The following is a 9422-nucleotide window of genomic DNA, read 5'->3' on the forward strand; positions in this document are numbered from 1 at the left end:
CTCTTTTTGTTCCCATCTGCTGCAGAGAGAAGATTATCTGAAGGTGGCTGATTGAGACACTATGACTATAACCCAATGTCATTTATGAGTCTTTTTATTGCACTATTCCTTTGACAGAACACTAGTGTTTGGTTTCCCCCTACGTTCCCTGCCTATCTAGCTTCATGTCCTTGGCCACCAAGCAGTGTTGGATAAAGGCTCCATCACATGGAGTGGACCTTATTTCCAATCAGATCTCAGTTAGTTCCTTGCACAAGCTTTGTGCCACTACTGCACCAGCCTATCTTGCAACCAAGTCACTCCTATAGCCGAGTCAGTGCCTACCTTTGTCCTGTGGTAGAAAGCAGGGCACCTTCTCTCATACCATATTTTTGTTAAAATTCTTGAAGCACTCACATTTTATTTCACTTTCAAAGCTAAATTTTTAAAAATTGATTTAGTAAAAATAAAAATGTTCTGTGAAAGAGTATTAAATATTATCAATATTGCACTCTGTCAGTTTGACAGAAATTAGGATATTATATAAGGACTCAATTTATCTAGTTGTTTATCCTTAATTGTAGTTGTGTATATTTTAATGCCAATATTAAGATTTAGATAACAAAAATGCAAATATAACTATGCAGTAAATAAATTAAAATTTTCTCCTATATAATACAGAAGAATCATCTCAATGTTTAAAGGTTCGCTTTGTGGCCTTTGTTATGATCCTATTTGGATGTTTTACCTGTCCTTGAGAAGAAAAGAATATATATTCCCTGTCTGCCAATATTATATCCCTAAAGCTTTTCCATAATCTTGTACATTTTACCTTACTTGTTTATGAATCTGTGAAATAAATATTTCCTTTTGGTCTTCATAGTGTTTCATTTATATTTTTATATTACTGAGACCAATTTGAATATTTTCAGTTCATGAAGAAAGGACTTCCTATGACCACAACTTTTTTGTGTCATATAATGCGAGAAAATCAATTGCTATACATCTTTTACATTGAGGCAAGTTCTCTAGCTGATCTCACAGACTTGACTGCTCTAGCTGCCCAGCTTACTCTACTGATCTCTAATCCCTGCCTCCTACATGGAAGATTACCTGCTTGTGACCACATCTGTTAGCATTCCATCTAGGCTCTGCCCCACAGTTACCTGGCAACAACCAGATATGCCTGACTCACTATAAAAGTGTCTGTTTGCCCCCTCTTCACTCTCTTTTCCTTTTATTCTCTTTCTCTCTTATCTCTCTCTTCTCCCTCTCTCTCATCCCCTCTTGTTCTCTTTCCACATGTTCCTGGCAATTCTCTCTCTCTCTCTCTCTCTCTCTCTCTCTCTCTCTCTCTCTCTCTCTGTCTCTCTCTGTACTTCTCTCTCTGTGTGTCTGTCTCTCTGTCTTTCTCACTGTCTGTTTTTCTGTCTTTCTCTCTACTTCCTTCTCAACTCCCCTTCCCATGCCAGAAATAAACTCTATTTATACTCTATTTCATACTATATCCATGGAATGGCTGGTACCTCAGGGGGAGTGAATGCCTCAGCATGGGCCCTGATAGGTGTCCCCTACCACCTTACATACCTTGCTTTATAAAACACATCACTGGACTTCTTCCTTTTTATAAAGCACAACAACACCCATCTAGCATCTATATGGATGCTGGAGAGCCAAATGCTGGTCCTCAACCTTGCACACCAAGTATGCTAGCCATTAAGCTTTTCCCCAAACACATAAAGCAGAGTTCCTATTGGGATAGGAAACCAAACTCCCGATTCAAGTTTTCTTTCTACACAAATGTGGTAACAGTTATTGTCAATTGTTAACCACTCCTTTTCTACTGCAATGACAATGATATAACAAAGATTAGAAATTTTGTCTCAGAAACAGCTTTGATATTTAATAATGACTTTGTATCTTTGCATAGGTATAATCAGGCACATACAGATTATAGACATGCATTCTTGTAGGCTGTTACAAATATAACAGCCCACACACTAATACATATATACATAGAAAAAGTCAGGCACTCATCCCCAAATCTATCTGCATATGAAGAAAACAAGCAAAAGCTCATCCTACACATGATCTAAATAGTCACTGCACAGAAGTCATTCTTTTGAAACAGGAAAAAGTATTTAAATCTTGTCTTATAACAACAGTAGCAAATTTTGAGGTGATTGATACCAATGGACAGATTTATCTTAAGCATGTTCTTTGAATATTGTACAAGAATACATGTTTTTGTAAAATATTTGTGAAGATTCCTTGACTAATTCTTTGGTTCATTTCCTTTGAAAGTCATGATCACTTTTGCCTAGGCTGAGATCAAGACAAAGTTAAAAGTGTGCAAACACTGGAACTTTGAAAATTATTGTGTACATTTTTGGGGTTTATTAGGATTTAATGTTCTGCTCCTTAGTTAAAATAGCTAGAAAAAGATAAAGGAGATCTTAAACAATTAATATTTCTGAAAATACAAATTTTAATTTCTTAGTTTGAAATTTATTTTATATGAAAATATTAAAGTATTTAATAAAAATATTTTATGTGGAAAAATGTTCAAAACTGACCAAAATTTGGGCTGGATAGATGACTCAGCTGTTAAAGGCTATGCTAACAACTAAAACAGACCAAATTTCACAATAATTAATATAACCACTTATAAATACTAATTAGCATGTTAAGAAATATTTCCAACATGACATTGAGTTACAAAATTACAAGACATAGACTAAAAATCACTTTGTAATAATTTTGTTATTGTACTTTTGGCAAAATTCAGAATAAACATTGGTAAGATTCTTTTTACAAAATTACATAAATAGGGATATATTAAATGTGTCCTCTGATGATTTTGTTCAGAGAAGAATGTACAGAGACTTCCAGCCTTCTGAATGAAAATTTCCCCATAATCATTCAAAAGGCATTCTTATAGGTAACAATAACTGTGTTTGTTACCGTCGAACAGGACAGTTAGAGAAAGCTAATGATCCTTTTGATTCTTGTTGCAAATTCATCTGAAGGGAGCCAGAGTTCTGCATGGAGAAAAGGAAGCAGTGAGAAAAATCGGGGGCAGTGGACAGCTGCTCATGGGGGCGGGGGGTGGAGTTAACATGCATACAGAATAGGATAGATAAACTCAGACAATATACCACATCTACAATTCTAATTTTCTTTTTAAAATGGACTTTTGTATTTTCAGTAAATGTGTGCTTTGTAAAGACCTAGAGATTTTAGCAACACAGTAATAATATATTCATATGTATGTATATATGAATGTATATATGAAGTTATGTGTGTATATATATATACACATATATTTATATGTATATTTACATTTTATATATTTATATATTATATATGTATATATATGCAAATATATTCACCATATCCAGTTTGGAGGTTGGACTATTACATGTAAATTGAATTATAATAAACTGGTTTTTAACTTCAACTTTCGAGTGCACATCCTCTGACAGTTACAAAGAAACAGGAATATGTATTTTGTGAATCATGGTAATTCTTTTCATTTCCTTCAAGGTTCTGGGACCACAGGGTGTAATTTGAGACAGGCTACTTTTTGTGTAGTCACTTGACTGAGATGCAGCAGGAGATGTCAGGAATTATTCTTTAGTTAAATGTCTTTAAAAGATAAATGTAGTAAGTCTTCCATAAGCTTATATAGGATTGCAAACCTAGGACCATCCAACTGGGTGAGATGTGGGATGCGTACTCTTTATGTTGCAGCTAGATCCAAAATTCTTATTCAAATATCCTCAAACCTCTGAACTGTACCTGACTGTAAAAATAAGAATGTTTCAACAGGTTTCTGGGTTCAACATAAGTTCATAGTTGGGACCATAAAACACAATAGATTGGCAAAAATTAAAGGAAGACATGAAAGCATGGTATTCTGATTGGCTTTTTTATTGCTATGATAATAATGCTTTGACCAAGAGAAACTCAGAAAGGAAAGGATTTATTTCAACATATAATTCCAGCTCACTTCCATGACTGAGGGAAACCAGGGACAGAAGAAGAAAGCAGGAAGGAACACTGATCAGTGATTCCACTTCAAGCCTTCTTTTATAGCACAGGGTTAGGTGGCTAGAAATGGTGCCACTGACAAAAGGAAGGCCCATTCCACCTCAGTCATTTCTCAGGACAACCGGCCACAGTAGTGACCATAAGGCCAATTTGATGGAGGCACTTTCTCAATTGATACACCTTCTTCCATGGTTGTGTCAAGTTTACAATGAAAAAGTAACCAGAACACCTGGCATGGTGGCTTAGGGTGGTATTCCAAGTTACTTGGAAAGCTGAGGCAGTAGTGTTTCAAACTCAATGACAGCCTTGTCTATAGAAATCTATGTTGGTTCCAGGAAAAAATCTATGTAACATTTGTCCCTAAAACAAAAATGTGAAGGAGTAGTCTAGAATGAATTACTTGTCTGTCATGCAAATAAAAATACTCATAAATAAAAATACTCATAAATAAAAATATCAGTAATATGAAGCAAGACTTCACATGAATGTCTTTTAGAATGCCTATAATATAATTGAGCTGAAAGACTAGAATAGGTATATTCATTTTATACTTTTTAAAATAATAATTTAGTTTATTCTGAAAATTTTGATGTGTGATAATGGTCAAAGACTGGATGCTTTGGGGGTGGATAGTATTTTTATCACTTGTATAGTCATTATCTCACTATAATGCTTTTAATGTATCAATTACCATTAGTCTTTTTTTTTTAAAGGTTTATTTATTTATTATATGTAAGTACACTGTAGCTGTCTTCAGACACTCCAGAAGAGGGCGCCAGATCTCGTTACGGATGGTTGTGAGCCACCATGTGGTTGCTGGGATTAGAACTCTGGACCTTCGGAAGAGCAGTCGGGTGCTCTTACCCACTGAGCCATCTCACCAGCCCACCATTAGTCTTTAAAAGGAAATATTATCCTTTATTTTGAATGGCTCAATAGTTCGGAGATGTCTTTACATTTAAAGAAAAAGAACTAATGTTTTGTGTTTGAAAGTGTTATATGACATTAGACTCACCCACAGAATAGACAATATTAATGTCAAGCAAAGGGGGCTCTGCTACCCATCACTTCAGGGATAGTCATGGCCATGGAACATCTGGAAGACTGAGCTCAAACTAACTTAAGTTTTTATTTCCTAAAGTCTACAGAAATGGAATTTCCATCCCTAGAACCATCAGTATGACTTGTATAGTCATGGGCTACTTAAAGGCATTCTGTGGCTAAGGATGTACCTCAGTGGCACATAGCACTTGCCTAGCAAGTGGGAGCATTTCCAGCAACACAAACAAACTAATGTGATGAAAATATTCTGGTCAACAATGAATCGTGTGTAACAGTGGTCCCACAATATTACATAACTGAAGACACTGCAGCTTCTACAGTTGTTCTATTACAGCTTGCCTCATCACATGGGTCTGTGTCATGATGCATATCTCAGAATGTCACTGTCATTAACTGAATCGTGAATTGCCAAGTTCATTGCTACCACCATAGCCTGGAGGGTAATGGTCATAGGGAAACAATGGAAATTTGGCTCAATATGACTCAGTAGCTGGGGTTGATTCAAACTTCAAGAGTCTGACTGCAATTGGTTATTTCAGGCATATGTAAGCACAATGCAATTTGGAAAAAAAGTTTCCCAATGAAAATTAACACCATGTACACAACAAAGATTAAGACATGACTACATAGAAACTCTTTGTAAAGTACAAGAGACATCTTCCAATAAAAACAGATTATGTAGATTATCTAAGAAAATAAGCTCAAGTTGAGGATCTGGAGGAGGATATCGTATGGCTTCAGTCATATGGTGCAAAAGCCAACAGCCTATTAACCACCTCCATTCCCAGCTTTCTGGGTAAAAACAGGTTATACATCTCGCTTTTTGAAGAGACAACACTGTGTTTAATTTATAATTCTCCTACTGCTTATCTGTGAGTGTGTGGACTTACATGCCTTGTACAATAAGTCCACCTATATGTCTATTCATTATATTTTATTTTTATAAATTAAATCTTATTTTAAGTGTTACATATATGTACTCTATGTATGCTCAATTTATCACAACTAAATTCATTTTGTTAAACAAACATATTAGTGCACTTCAAGAATTAGCTTGCAAATAAGGTAATATTTTGGATATGGTCTATTCATTAACGTTTTTTTTTCTTATTTGATGTAATTATATTTATTCCCAGTATAGACATTGACTTACAGTTTTAAATTACATAATCCTTTATCTGTTATACAGAACATATTTTTATTATATATAATATTGTGGGCTTTCACTCTTTGGGCATGTAATGCTATTAAATCTTTGTTCAGACAATAATACAACAAAAATCGAAAAAACAAAATGAAGGGGTTTCATATAACAGGAATAGTTAGAATTTGTACTTTATTAAATATATATAAAACTAACTTTTGAAAAGGATAGTTTAATTTTTCCAAATTAGTCATCTCTAAGGACACTACTGTAAATTTACCTTTTTGGCTCTTATTAAAGGAATGTTGACACTTAAAGATGAATAATTTGGAAGTAAAAAAGAAGTATATGAGCTTTATTTTTTTTATTATGATAGCAAAATTAGTTCACTTTTCAAGAATTAGCAAAAGTAGTGACTAAGACTATAGGAAACATTTTAACATTTAATGATTAATGCTTCTTTTAAATGAGAGAATTCTATGCAAAAAGAAGAGCAGAAGGAATTATTCAAATTTTCTTAAATAGATATTGAATGAGTGCAATATTGATGTCAATTATCAAACTGAAATGTTATTTAGTATCCAGGAATTACATCATAGAATTTCAGAATAAAAAAATTGAATGAATGAATAGTGAGTAAAAGTTGAAGATTGATGGAACTTTTGTTTGTTTGAAAAAGAGTAAAATTACTGATTTATTGATTTTTAAGGAGTAAAGAAGTATAGTCTAAGATGCGAGACATGAATACTTAAGGTTAGATTAACAAATTGAAGCTAAAATAAATTTATGTAATGGAATGTGATCAACAAAAAAATTGTGAGAAGATAAGGAAGAAGAAAAAGTAGAGTTTATGGGATAGGAGTGTTCAAAATTAAGTGAAGATTAGAATTAATTATATATGCAAGCAACTTAGAAATAACATCTTACAATAACCTAATAATACATTAAATATGAGCTAAATAATATTTAACTTAAATAACATGGTCTTGTCTTGTTTGCATATGAATATATACTTCTCAACGTAGGCATAAGGAAAGATGAAAGTAACAAAATAAAAATGAACCAATAGTGTACTCTCATATGATGACAGAAATCATTATTGGAGACAAAGAAGAATGTTGAATAATGACAAGATTGTCATTCAAACCAGTAATAATATTTCATTAGCTCTTATATACATAAAAGTAAAGAAATAAAACAAAACAAAACATAGAATTGGAAGACATGAGTTTAATCCTGAATGGGACCTAGATATATCTCACCACACCTCTGCCAGCAGATGAATTTGTGAGGTTATGGAAACATTTAAGCTGGAAAGTTAACATTGGCTCCCATTTACATACTCACTTCTGTGAGCACAGAAGGCTTAGGTTCTTAGATCCACATGGGAAATTAACACAGAAATATGCAAATACTTCTCAGCATATAATTAGAAAGTATTTGAAGCTGAGCTATCCATACAATAGCCATGGCCATGCTTACATAAGACATTCAAATTGTAGCTATTCATGCATAAACTTAATTAAAAGGAAAATAAACTGTCAAATAAGTTGCAAAGTAAATTTTTCAATCTTAGTAGCCATATTCACAGTTACATGTAAGCATCATTAAAAATTCTTTTTGGTTTATCAAAAAAAATCAATAAATGGCCAACATTTTGAAGCAGGTATCTTCTAATTCTGTAGCATATTTCTAAATAATAATAGGACAAATATATTATCATTAAATATCCTCACAATTAAAATTTATAAGGAAAACATAACAAAATTTCCCTCATGAATACCTGATTTCTTCAAAGATATTATACAGAAAAAGAGATAATTTTAATATGTCATCCTATAGTCACAACTCTGACCCTTAATTGTTCCTGTTTGAAATTACAGGGATGGAAATGGAAAGGAGCCTGAGGAAAAGAAGGTCCACTGACAGGCCCAAAGTGGGATCCATCTCAAGGGGAGGACCCAAGGCCTGACACTATTACTAAGGCTATAGTGCTCACAAAAAGGAACCTATCATGACTGCCCTTTGAAAGACCCAACAAGCAGCTGAAAGAATCAGATGCAGATATTTGCACCCGACCAATGGACAGAAGCAGCTGACCCCTGTTTTTGAATTAGGGAAGGCTGAAAGAAGCTGAGGAGAAGGGCGATCCTGTAGGACCAGCAAACTCAACTAATCTGGACCTCCAAGATCTGTAAAAGATTGGACCACCAAACAGGCAGCACCGGCTGATATGATGCCCCCAACACACTCACAGTATATGATTGCAGGGTCTGTGTTCATTCAGAGATGATGCACTTAACCCTCAAGAGACTGGAGGCCCCAGGTCAGGTGAAGTGGCAGTGGGGACATACACGTGGAGACAGGTGGGTGGAGAGGAGGCATGGAATGTGGACCAATCAGAGGGTGGATCGGGGAAGGGATAAAATATGGAGTGTAAAAAAATTAACTAATTAAAAAAGAAAAAAGGAAAAGATATTTTGATATGAACATGTATTAAAAGAAATTAAAGTCAGGAAGGCTAAATAAGTTGAAGTTCACAACAAGTGAAGCAAAAAGCAGAAAGCAATAAACTACACAAAATTATAATCGAGAAAAACATTCCAACAGAAAAGTTTAATAAAGACCAAAGTCCCTTTCATTGAAAAGAGAGAAGAAAGCCTCCATTGGCAACAAAGGCTTGTAAGCCTCTGCTCCAAGAGACAAAATGACTGCTGACAGTTTGATGTCATTCTGTGCTGCATCTCATCTCAAACAAATCAAAGCAAAACCAAACAAAGGGTTTGGGGATTGTTCAGCAGGTAACACTGTTTGCTATCACACATACTAATCACAGTTTGATCCCTGAATGGTAGGAGGGAGCCACCTTCTGTAAGTTGTCCTCAACTTTGTACAGGCTCCATGGAAGCATTTATGCGCATGCACACACACACCGAAAAAGAATTAAGGTGTAAATATTTTATGTCTATTTTTAAAAAAGTTTTATAAGTTTTATAGACCTTAGATACTGAAACTATGTTAATAAAACTTTTCAGTGTATCTAGTGGATAAAAAGTCTTAGAACACATTTGCATGTATACACCCATATATATTCACAGAAGTATCTGTATATGTTTATATATATACATGAAAATATATAATATTTTGTATTAATTATTTTATATTAAATATTTATATTAATTAT

This window comes from Mus caroli, chromosome 6, assembly GCF_900094665.2.
Source record: "Mus caroli chromosome 6, CAROLI_EIJ_v1.1, whole genome shotgun sequence".
Lineage (NCBI taxonomy): Eukaryota > Metazoa > Chordata > Mammalia > Rodentia > Muridae > Mus > Mus caroli.